This window comes from Triturus cristatus, chromosome 2_1 (assembly GCF_964204655.1).
Source record: "Triturus cristatus chromosome 2_1, aTriCri1.1, whole genome shotgun sequence".
NCBI lineage: Eukaryota > Metazoa > Chordata > Amphibia > Caudata > Salamandridae > Triturus > Triturus cristatus.
This window is the reverse complement of record NC_140581.1, coordinates 414,180,576-414,193,719: the sequence shown is the minus strand read 5'-3', so window position 1 is coordinate 414,193,719 and position 13,144 is coordinate 414,180,576. Positions and strand designations below refer to the sequence as shown.

General features: G+C 47.7%; 1 protein-coding gene across 1 annotated transcript in view; it reads right to left on the bottom strand.

Annotated features, from left to right (window-relative positions):
- The window catches only part of CWC27 (CWC27 spliceosome associated cyclophilin), an 873,807-nt gene that overhangs the window by 309,367 nt on the left and 551,296 nt on the right, over positions 1-13,144 (bottom strand). The gene's annotated exons all lie outside the window — the stretch shown is intronic.

The following is a 13,144-nucleotide window of genomic DNA, read 5'->3' as shown; positions in this document are numbered from 1 at the left end:
CCAGGAATACTTTTCCAGATTAAATCACAATGATGTGGGAATATCGTTCACATGCAACACCAGTGACAAGGAAATACAATTCCTGTACCTCACGCTCTATATCGAGAATGACCAGATTAAAAACAAATAAATACAGGAAACCAACCGCCACAAATAGCATCTTGCATGGGACCAGTTTTCATCCCCGTGCCTTACTGAAAAGTATTCCATATGGTGAGTTCTTAAGGATGCAGAGAAATTGCACTGATGACAATGTCTTCAAAGAAAAAGCCATGGAAACATCAGAAAAGTTCAAACATAGAGGATATCGAAAGCTTGACATTGAAAAGGGCAAAAGAGAAACTGAAAATCTGACGCAAATGGAAACTGACTAACAAAAAGAAAAGTGAATACAAAAACAAGAAAATAAGATTCATGTCATAAAATAAAGAGCATAACAAGATCAGAAAAATAATGAACAAATATTGGAATATAATAAGAAAAGACCCAGACATTGGCACAAACTTGAGTGACAATTTAGAGATCTCCTTCAGAAAAGCTCCATCATTGAGAGATAAACTAACAAAAAGCCATTTCACGAGAGGACAGAAAGAAACATGGCTATCTAATCGTCAAAAAGGATTTACAAAATGCGACAAATGTAAAGACTGCCAAATTGGCGAACACATGAAGCAACTGATGAACTTCCGTAAGAAACCTTTCACAATAAAACACAGAATCCTGTGTGAAACGACTTACGTAGTGTATTAGATTACATGCGACTGTGGGAGACAGTACATAGGGAGCACCATCTGTCCCCAGAGAAAAAAAGATACTAGAACACATCAGGGAAGTATCCAATGGCGACACCAACTATGCCATAACAAAACATTTTGAAACTCACGATAATTACACTTGGATGACTATGAGATACTGTGGAATAGCACACGTTCTAACCCATGAGAGGGGAGGAGACAGAACATTACAATTGAGAAGACTGGAATCCAAACTGATCATCAAATTGAGAACCAAAAAAACCACCGCTTGGCCTCAACGTGGAAGAAGACCTCCATTTTTTTTTAAAACAAATTTTTATTGATTTTCCATACATCCAAAAAAGGAAGACAAGAGAATGGTAAAAAGAAAAGAGGGAGTTCGGTTATATACCCCAGTTATTTAGCGAAGTCACATTTTAAATCAGCTTATTTAAGACACAGTTATGGCCCCCTACGACGTCCATGCCAACTGTTCGGGCAAAGCTTGTGATCATTGCAATAAGAATTTTCTAACCATTGAAACTCCCCATCCCCAACTAACCCCCCACCCCCCCCCCCCCCAGGCATGTCACTTAAGTGCTGGCTGCAAGAGGTCAGTAGAGCTGTTATCTCAATGGGGTGACGTAGTTGAACGGGGGGTAGCTGCAGCTGAGTGTAATCTGGCTTGTCTGTCTAGCACCACTGCTAATCCTGAGGCTACAGAGCAAGGTGGGCGCAGAGCTATCTATACGTTATACCATGGCTGACACAGGGTCATCTACAGATGCGTCCTCTGCAACGTCTTCAGGAGACTTAAGTGCTACAATGAGCATTTCCCAAGCTCTCGCCCGTTCCAGTGCCTTTTCATTCCCCATGCAATTCGCAATTTGTAACCTAATAACTACCTCACATTCGGCCCATTTTAGGAACTCTGCTTTCCACTTAGGGATGCTAGGGCCCAGTTTCACCTTCCAGTGTGTGGTGATGTTTCTCTTGGCTAGGAGCTGACCCAAATCTAAACATTTACTAGTAATTTTGTTCTTTGACGTATGGGGAAACCTGTGTAAGATACAGTGAGCCATGGTTGGTTCTAGCTCCCTATCGGTAAGGTCTGTCAGTAAAGTTGATATCTCCTCCCAATAACTGTCAAGGAACGAGCAGTCCCATAACGTGTTTAAAATCTGCGCTTTCTGCTTTACATCTCGGGCAGGATGCTGGCTGGGCCGGGAAATATGCGTGTAGTTTTGCTGGGGTAAGATATGGTCTGTGTAAAATATGGACATGTACTAATTGAAACATGGCATTCCTCGTGCTCCTCCAGGCTCTCTCCACGAGTTCTCCCCACGCCTTGTCTGGGATGACATCCTCTATATCGGTTTCCCATTTGAGCTTTAGGCCAGACAGGGGGGTAAGGATTCCAGTGTCATCCGTGTATAGAGACTCGTCACTGCTTTAATAGTGCCTGCTGCCAACACCACATATTGGCATCCCATGGAAGTGGGTCGTTCCTAAGTCCTCCACCCCAGTGTTTCCTAATGGCCGCAGTGAGGGCCGTGTACTGTAAGAAATCACCCCCGGGTAAGTCATAGCGGGTTTGTAGGTCATTAAAGGGGATCATGGCTCCCGCCTCATAGAGGTCCCCCATGGTAGTCAGCCCCCACTGCGCCCAAGTCTCCAATCTCTGCCAGTTACCACCGTGTGGCATGGCCCTGCACATTATCAATGGTATTTCCGGCACATAGGCGCTCTTAATAGAAGCCCTCCGCAAATATCTGTTCCAGCATTTTCGTGCTGTGGCAAATTCCAGGGTGAGGGATGTGGCGTTGATCGGGAGTTGCAGTAGGCCCCAAGTCCTCCCTGGGCTCTACTTCCTCCCTAGTGGCCCTCGCCACCCATTGTGTGAGCCATTGAAATTGGGCTGCCAGATAATAAGTCTTGTAGTCTGGGACCGCTAGACCGCCCTCTGCTCTTGGTCGCATGTGTGTGCTGAGAGCTACCTTGCATCCCTTGCCCCATAGGAAAGATGTGATCATTGAACGGAGCTGCTTGAAGTAGGTTGCCGGGATCCAGATCGGTAAGGTCCCGAAGTAATATAGGAGCCTCGGGAGGGTTACCATTTTGAGGAGAGCCACACGGTCTGCTACGGACAACGGCAAAGAACTCCAGAATTCGACCTGCCTCGGGCGGCGCTAATCTGCATACATTAACCAAGAGGCCTGGCACTCATTAGGATCGAGAAAATAATGAGGGTTATTTGGAGGGGGGAGGTGACCAAGACGATTGGGGCGCACGCTGCTCAAGTGAAAAACAAGACGAGAGTAATAATGTCGGATTATTGGATGTCGGACATATGTTAATTGTAAAAATGAGTATTTAAAAAAGTACTCAGGCATTTAAAATAATACCAGAGTATTAATTCTAAACAAGTATTTTTAAAATATTTCCCACCCAAAACCCCTATTTTCCTGGCATCCCGTGCCAGGAGATAGGTTACTATTACGATTAATTTTATGATTTAAGGTACCAATAATGCATTGTAACAGCATGTGTAATAATTAACTGCGAAGTAAAAGCATTTTTAATGTATTTGTATATATTTGCGAAGTAAAAGCATGCGCACTAAAATCATTCGTAGTAATGGTATTTGCAAAGTAAATACTTTGCAGTAAATACCTGCGGAGTAATGGTATGCTAAGTAACATCATATATTCCTCTACCTTCTAGTCTCCCCATCACCACCACATATCTGCCCTCTGGGTCAATCAATTGTGTTGTTCATTGGAATGGGACGCCCGGCCATATCCATATCAATACTCCTCTCGCAAAGGTGGAGTATGTAGTGTGATAAAGCTGACCCCTCCAGCGTCGTTGCAACACCTTCCCTTATTTTGCCAGGAGGTGGGTTTCTTGAAGAAATGCGATCTGAGTGCCCCTGCGAATCAGATAGGAGTGTATCTTGTGGCGCCTGACCATAGAGTGCATACCCCGCACATTCCACGAGAGACAAACCAAGCCTAAAGGGGGTCCCATTGCTGAAGCCTTAAGGCACAATCCTTAAAAAAACGTTATCCTCGTGACACGCTTGGATCCGTTTAAAAAACTCCAACTATAGAAACAACCCCAACTCCCCCTCCCCAGGACCGGTATTCAACAAAGTTTCCCCACACAAACCGTGATAGTACAAACCACCGTCTAGTGACAGAGGAAGGGGTGGTCTTCCGATAGGAACCTTACAAGGCACTACATGGTGACGTCTCCCCGTTAACTGCTCCAGCTAATAAGCCTCAGTTCAGCTGAGTGTTATACATAGTTCAAAGTGGGGAAGCCACAAGTTCGTTGAAACTGCACTAGCGGTACAGGGATGAGAGGCCCCGGGGAGTCTGTAAGCTGGATGCCATAACATGTTCTTCACATGAGATCATTGTCTGTTTGTGGCGTAACCTGTGGCATGTCTGCTCCTAGGCTGTCGTTGTCGCTGCGACCCGGTGAGGTCTCCGATCTGCCAGTGCGGCATCTGCTGCCGCTCAGAGAGGAACCAGGGCTTTTTTGACTTGTGTTATCACTGCCTGCAGTGCTTTACGGCGTTCCAGGCTAAATTTGCTGGGTGAAGGGGCCTTGGATCCTGCCTTATGGCCGCAAGGGCTCTGCTGCGGGGTTCCTGAAGCTGAAGCATGGTGATTTACTGAACTGTGGGCTTCAAGCCAGTCCCAGACTTCTTGCGGAGTATTGAATAAAAAACGTGTTCCCGCAGGGTCCGCTACCCGAAGCCGAGCAGGAAACAGCATTGCATAGGACAGGTTCAAAATCATAACATTGCTATTGTCGATGCGTAGATCTTGTTTTTGGCGGGCACTTTGCAAAATGTGGTCTTTATCTCGAAAGTGTAAAAGTCTAGCCGCAATGGGTCGGAGAGGGAGCCCCTGGTTCTGGTGGCATAGCTGGGACTCTGTGAGCCCTCTCCAGGGCGTAGAAGGGGGACAGACCTGTTGGAGCCACCTCAACGCGGAGCCAGTCTTCCAAGTAGCAGACCATGTGTCCCTTTGTTTTTTCTGGTATTCCGATGACGCGGATGTTGTTCCGTTGCGATCTCCCTTCACTGTCCTCAGCACGCTTTTCCAGGGTTTTCACCTTAGTTTCCAGGGCAGCAAGAGATCGGCGCATCTCGAGGACAGAATCTGGCAGGCCGCTCATTTCCTTTTCATTGCTGGACACTCTGTCTTTGAACTTGCGATGATCGTCTTTTAGTAGACTGAGGTCCGTGCCAATAGCATCTATTTTTCTTTCCAGCGCCTCTCTGGAGACTGTGATGGCCTGCATGATGTCAGCCAATGTAGGTTTCCGGGAAGTCAGGTCTCCACTTGTCTGGGGCGATTCATCTTCCTAGTTGGAGTGAGGTCCTGGGGCGTCTACACCAAGGATGGTAAACCCCCGGTTCTTTTGTGTTCACCCCATCTCAAAGACGCTACAAGCTGGTGTGGCGTCTGACCGAGCTCAGTGACCTCTGTGAGTCGTGTGCCTGAACACCATCAACTCCGCTGGGCAGTCGCTGACCCGTCGCACTCCTGTAAATCGTGGATAAGACACCGTCTTCGTCTCAGGCAACCTCCTCCACCGCAGGTGGTGCGAGCCAAGTGGTCTCGCCGAAATAAACACCACCCAGTAGTCCGCGGGTCCTGCAAGTGTCCACCGGCGTTTGGTCTCAGCAGCTTTTCCCAGCTATTTTCCTCCGCCTCTTTTCGTTGGCACATGTCAGAGGTGACTGCCAAAGCAGGTGCCCATCTCCGTTACCTCACAGTCATTCCTCTGGCCACCTCGTCTATGTCCCCCAAAAACCGGGCAAGTCTTCTCCTGGGACTGTTGCTACGGTGGTGACGTCAGGTGGTTTCAGGCGCTATTATGCAGTGCGCCTTCGCAGGTCCACAACCGCTGATGGCAGTTTCCTGGCCGCCGTCTGCTCCGAGCAGAGGCCTGGTGTAACAAGTACCGGTTGCTTCTTGTGCGTCCCCCAATGCAACTATATATCTCGTGTAGTTGCGTGGCTCCAGCCACTGAGTGTGGGTAGGGTTTATGATGAAATACAGCTCCCGTGGGCTTTCTTACTTGAGCAAGTGTCTCAGGGAGATAGGTGCCCCTCCACCGAATTTATGCACCCTCCTCAGCAGCGGCCTCTCCGGACGCAGCACTTAGTTGAGGCTGATCAAAGGTGGGCACATGCGCCACTGGGTTAGTATACAGCAAACGTATCCATGTACAAAATTTGGGACCAAAGCCCATGTGGGCAAGCACCGAAAAGAGGAAGGGCCATTCCACCATATCAAACTCCATACGAGCGTCCAGGGAGAGGAGAACTGCTGGTTCTTGTATATGTGGTATGCGGGCCATCACCCCATGTAGGCATCTCAAGTTTAATGCTGTATTTCTGCCCGGCATGAAGCCTGATTGGTCTGGATGTATCAGTGTCCCTAAGTGCGGCGCGAGTCGCAACGCGAGAAGTTGCGCCAGAATTTTTGCCTCCCCATTAAGGATATGGGACGATACGAGGTACATTCCTCGGGGGGCTTTCCAGGTTTTGGGATCGCCACTATAGTGGTCAGTCTCTGATCTAGTGGAAGCTCGCAGCTTTGCAAACTGTCGCGATACAAATTAAGCAGGTAAGGTGTAATTGTTCCTGCCGTTCTTTTGTATAATTCTACCGGTATACCATTAGGCCCCATGGCCTTCCCGGATTGCAGTGAGCCGTTTGCCAATTGCAGTTCTGCAACCGTAAGATCAGCTTCGAGTTGGAGGGCCACCTCAGGTGTAAGTTTGGGCATGGCAATATCTCTAATATAGGATTTCGCCTCTTCCATGGACATATTAGAGGACGATGTATAAACCTGTTGGAAGTGTCTCGCTTACATTTGTACTATTATTTCTGGGTCTGTTACTACCTGCCCATCAACTGTACAGAGCGGAGCTATACACTTCTTACCCTCCTCTCGCTTATCCAACCATGCCAAGAGTTTACCGCCCTTATCGCCAGTTTCATAAATCTTGTGTTGTGTTGCTGTCATGCGTGTTCTAACCGCGTCTTTAAGGTACTCCCTGTATTCTTGCTGTTTGAGGGTCAGGTGTTGGGTTGCGGCTTGGGAGGGGTCATGGGCACATTGCTCTTCTGCCTCATGCAGACCAAGTTCTATGTCACTTAGTTCTTGTTTGTCACGTTTGTGAGCAGTGATAGTTGCAATGGCTTGCCCTCTGATCACAGTCTTGTACGCCTCCCAGAGAACAGTAGGAGAACCAACCGATGACTCATTTTCTTGAAAGTAAGTCTGGGTTGTAGTAGTGATAGCCTTCTTGATTTTAGGGTCTTGGCGATACCCAGGATATATTGGGTAAATGACCTGCCGTACCTTGCGGCTACTTGCGTATGTAAATAACACTGGGGAGTGGTCCGAAATGACCCTTGGCCTAATTTCTACTGTTGCCACATTTCTTAGACACTCAGAGGAGGCAAAAAAATAGTCTATCCTAGAGAGACTATTGTGGACTTCTGAATGAAAAGTGAATTGACGCGCGTCGGCATCTCCATGTGTCAGTGAGTCCCAGTGCCTCTATAAAACTCCCTACTGGGGAGACCCCACGTGCTTGTGTTCTAGCTGGATATCGGTCTATGGCTGCATCGACGGTGTCATTAAAGTCCCCCCCAATCAATAATTCGCCTTCTGGCAGATCTAGCAAGAATTCACCAAGTGCTGGGAGCGTTACAGCTTGAAGGGCCGGAGGAATGTAAACTGACACAATGTTGATAAACCTCCCCTCCCATTGACCAGATATGGCCGCAAAGCAGCCACATTTGTCCGTTTTTGTTCGATGTACTATCAGTGGAGACCGTTTTTTAATTAGAATACCCACCCCTCTTGAGCCGGAGGTGAACTCCGAGTGTGCAACCATTTTGAAATCCCATCGATCCATTGCTTTGCAGGTGGTACCAGTTAGATGTGTCTCCTGCAATAAGACCACTGCGGGAGCACACCGTTTTAAACAATGCAGGACCAAACCTTGTTTTATTTTGTCCCCCAAACCATGGACGTTCCAGGTAACCAGTGTCAGGGGGATCACCTGTGACGTGGGGTGCAGCACATGCTCCGGGGTACATGGACTATGTGGTGCCGTTACTGTCATCCTGGGTTCATAGTGTCATAGTTTCTCAGGCACTGTATACTGTTTAACCAAAGCCCAGGAAACGGACTAGTCTTGTTCTGGTGACGAGTGCGATCTATTTGTGAAACGTGCTTCAAAACAAACCCTAACTTTCACCCCATAAACTGAACCCTATCCCCCTCCCACCTCCCTGCTTCCCTGCCTAGCGGACTTTGAACTACCCGCCTCCCCAACTTAGCAGAGTGCTTTGTTCCCCAAACCATGAACTTGCGTGTAGGGGGGAGAGCTACGACCGATCACTTCGGGTCTCTCCCTTAGATCAATCTTGCCTGCCTGTCAGTGATCACTCCATGCGATAACTGTCAGTCCCGGCATTACGTTAATAGAGTTGCAGCCATACGCTTCAATCTTTGCCAAGTTCATGTCTTCTCCTTTTCCGTACCCCCACTAGGAATCCACACAGGCCCCATCTTCCCAGGCAGCAATCCAGGCAGAAGTCTATATCTTTGACAGTATCAGTGACAGTCTAAGTTCTCCAACCTGTGTGGCGATGCCCTTTCCGCTGCTGCCGCTGTGGTCTGCACCTTCAATGCACCAGATCCCCCGGACGTCCGTCTATTTCTGCGCCCTTGCAGGTTGGTCCCTCCAGGCTTCCTCCATCCCTCAAGCCATTACTGGGCCTCCTGCGGGGATGTGAAGAACCACGTTTTTCTGTCCGCCTCTACTCTCAACTTGGCCGGGAAGAGCATGGCGTATTTCAGGTCTCGACTACGCAGTTCTTTTTTAACGTCAGTAAAGTCTCTCCTTTGCTTTGCAACCACCGCTGTGTAGTCTGGGTACAGCATCACTGTACTGTTGTCTACCCGAAGGGGAGGTGCCACTCGGGCCGCCTGCAGGATCGCGTCGCAGTCCCTGAAGTTGAAAAATCGGTCTAGTATAGTTCTGGGTGGCGCGCCCGCCGCGGCCTCCAGCCGAGTACCCGGTGAGCACGCTCCACTGAAAAGAAATTAGACAGTCCTCGGGGCTGCAGCTTGGTCTTGATCAAGTCTTCCACGAATAGGTCAAGGCCCGGTCCTCTTACGCTTTCTGGCACTCCCACCAGGCGAACGTTGTTACGCCTAGAGCGCCCTTCTTGGTCATCCAGTTTGGCTTCCATCTGCCTTTGGGCCTGCTCTAGTTTATGAACTTGACGCTGCAGCACTGCTGCAGCCGATGAGAGTGTCACCGAGGTGGACTCTACTTCTGACAGTCGGGTACTTATTTTGGAAATGTCCGCCCGTAGCAGGGAGATATCCGTGGATATAGTTCCCATCGAGGTCTGCATTTGGGTCAGCATGACGATTATATCCTGTAAAGTTACTTCCTTGGAGGCCTCGGACCGAACACTGTCATTGTTACTCTTTTGTGTCACTGTATCGGAGGTCAGATCACCTCGGTAGGCATATTTTTCCAGCTTGCTTTGCTGCGGTACGCGCTGGCCCTTACCGCCCATGATAGGAGGACCCAGCGCCGACCAGGCTGTCTCTAGGCAAGAGGTAGTCGCCGTTGCCTGACTGCGTGAGCCCGGATGCGCACAACCTTTCGGCTTTCCCTACCGCCTGTAGCTGCAGGATAATATAGTTCTTAGCTGTGTCCGTCTTCTTCTGGAGACTCTCTGGCAAACAATGGTGGCAGGACCATAACTGGAGTGGATCCAACCACTCCGCAACCCCAGCTAGCATATGGCTTCAGCACAAAGCACCAGGCGGCATTAACACTTCCCACGTGGGCCACCGATTTGCCGGCAAAACATGAACAGGTTACTGTGTCCGAGGCCCCCCTGCCAGCTCCTTCAGGTTCGTGCCGGGTGCAGCGAGCCGCAGCCCCCGGATATCCTGGATGTTGGCCTCACAGTGCCTCACTGGCTTACTTTATCACACCTAGCTGCTCCTCTGTTCACTGTACCAGCACCACTTTTAATACAGATCCCTGTCTGCAGCAGGCCACGTCAGATCCGCGCCACACATGTCCTCATGTAGTCCGCCTTTCACTTTCGGCGGGCCCCTCCTCACTCGGGACGGGGCCGACCTTGTCTGCATGCGTAGTCGCAATCTGGCACCTCCGCCCGTCAGCCGGGAACATATGGGGCCCCACGGCAACTCGGCCCCATCAGCAGGACCCGAGCTGACGGCTCACCCCTGGGTTCCAGGCGCTCTGACCAGCTGCCGCCACGCGAGGTCCCCGGCTCCAACTTTACGTCTAGGTCGCGGACCTCACACTCGGCGTTACTGCTCTCCGGGACCTCGGAGAACGCTGAAAGCAGCAGCGAACGTCCCCGCTGCACTCCGGTCCCCGTTACTGGAGGAAATCGTCAATCAGGCCACGGATCTTAGACAGGATAGATAGGGAGAAACTCCACCAGCCCCGGAGCTCTCTCAGGCTGCGGCCATCTTCGTTGGCTGGTAGCCACGCACTTTACATTTTTTTAACTCAATATTTTCAGCCAATATTAGTGCCAACTATATTTTTTACACTACATTTTTTTCATCGATATTGTTTACTATGATATTATGTCAGTGATCCTACTGGAGGAGGGAATTACTGCTATTTAGAACTTTTTAAAACTAGGAGATGTTACTCAGACTTTCAGCAAGGGATGCAGGGCTTACCGACTGTCTACTAAGAAAGAATACAGAGGTAAAAGGTACAGTGTTTGCAGTTCTAGGGTGCCCTGCAAAAAGAAAAGTGGTCTCAGTAACCCAGGGCACAGGTTGAGGAGACAATAGAGAGGGCAAGGATTTTAATGTGTTCTGTCTATAGCAGACTGACTTACTGGAGAAAGAAAGGACTGCAGAAGATGTACTGGCTCTGAACCCGTATCTGTATGACTTTCACCAAGCTGATTATGATGGAATCAGAACACGTCTTTACTCAAGTTGAGGCTGCAGCGAGGTTCTTGGAAATGCTGCGCCATAAAATGGGACTGAATCCAGGGACAGCTAACTGGAAGAGGGTGTGCTGCTTCTTGCTGCATGGGCTCGCTGACTACTCAACCCAGGAGCAGTACAGGTGACATATCGGTTATGTGTCACATATCAAGTCATTTTCTAGGTATATACAATCGCTCTTTGCTGCTGTTGTGTGTCGCTACTCCACACCATGTCCGCTCCAACGTTTTAATTAGAGGAGCTGCTAGGTACAATTCGGAGTTTGCTGCTGTGACGTTAATTTATTTAATTTAGGAGGGAAAATCCATTTGTGACGCTTGCTTTAATTTCTGTGGGTAATGTTAATTTGCTGCGAAAATATTATTTTGCAATGTGAGTCTCTGATAAAAAACAATATTGGGGAAAAAATCTGGGGTGCTACCCGACTACCCTTTCTTAAATATGCTTGTCCCGCTGATGACCCCACACAACTGCTGTACCCGGGATTGAAGCTCTGACACTCCAATAGTTTGACTACAGCCTGAAAATCATTGTTAAATCTGAAAAGTGCCGCTAACTTTTGTACCTGGAAAGCCAAAATAACTCTGTTTTGTTATAAAAATGAGTCCTGCTATATTAATATTTTACATGCTTTTGCCTCACATTAATGAGCACTTTGAGCACCATGCCACAACAACTTTTAGCACTTGTTTGCTTACAAATCTGTAAAGATTACATCAAATCAAATGATGAAAAATCTCTGCTTACTTATATTTGTTTACTTTTCAAGCTATTCACTTGCTTCATTTCCCGCTGCGCACACTTGTTCGGTGGGGAGTTAAACCCTTAACCCTTTCGCTGCTAGGCCCCCCCCCCCCCCCCACCCCACCGTGCTAAGCCTTTTTTGGGCTTTTTGGGGTAGTTCATACTTAGGCCACCTGTAACATTTTGACCACATAAGGTATCCACGCCAAATTTGCACCCTTTTCTTACAACATCAAAGGGATTTTAAAATTACCCAGGGTTTGTGGATTCTTCTTCTGGAGGTGACCCAGAAATTAGCCAAAATACAGCTACATTTTGGGACTTTTTGGAAAATTGGAAAAAAGTGCTGCAGAAGAAAGCGTCTGGTTTTTCCCCTGCAAATGGTATCAAAAAAGGGTTTGTGGTGCTGAAATCATCAGCTTCCCAGCTTTCAGGGACAAGCAGACTTTGTCAGAAAACCAAAGTTTTTTACACAGTTTTGGCATTTTACTGGGACATAACCAATTTTTGCTACTTTTTGTGCTTTCAACCTCCTTCCAGTTAGTGGTAGAAATGGGTGTGAAAGCAATAATGGATGCCGGAAAGCTATACATTTCTGAAAAGTAGATAAAATTCTGCATTTAGCAAGGGGTCATTTGTGTAGATCCTACAAGGTTTTTTTTAATAGAAACTAACAGTTGAAAATAAGAAACATTGAAAATTAGTTGAAAAAAACAGCCATTTGTGCCAACATTTTTACCTGAAACAACTTCTAAGTATGACAGTTGTTTGAAAACAATATACTGTTACATCCGCTGGACCCTCCTGGTTGTGGGGATATGTAGGACTTGTAGGTTCACCAAGAACCCGAGGAACCCAGAGCCAATAACTGAGCAGCGTCTTGAAGTATTTTTCATAGTATATCGGGTATATAACAATTAATTTGGTAAAATATAAAAAGTGAAAAGTATCTATCAAAGACCTATGCATTTCCCAAATGGGAAAAAAACATACAGTTTAGAAACAGTAGCTTTTTGCACATCTCCAAAATTGTGGTTACCCATTCTAGCCTGTGAATTGTAGGACATTTTTGAAAGTGACTTCTTTTTTACACATTGTTTTACATTAGGAAGGCAGAAATGGATAGAAAGTCATTAGGTAATAACAGCTGCTCTACAATTCTGAGTTCCCCTTAGTCTCCCGATTAAAATGGTACCTCGCTTGTGTGGTTAGGCCTAGTGCCCGCGACAGGAAACAGCCCAAAATGCAATCAGGACACACCACATTTTTACAGTGAAAACTGACCCTTTTTTTGCACAGTTCCTAGCTGTGGATTTTGAACCCTTGCTCAGCCGGCACCTAGGGAAACCTACCAAACCTATACATTTTTGAAAACCAGACACCCAGAAGAATCCAGGATGGGGTGACATGAGTGGCTCTCACCGGGTTCTGCTACACACAATCCCCTGTAAACCTCAAACTTTGTAAAAAAAAGAAAAACAAATTCCTCACACTTCTGTGATTGAAAGTTGTAGAATCTGCGTGGATCCACAAAATTCCACCCACCCCGCATTCCCCAAAGTCTTCCAAAAAAAATGGTACTTCACTTGTGTGGGT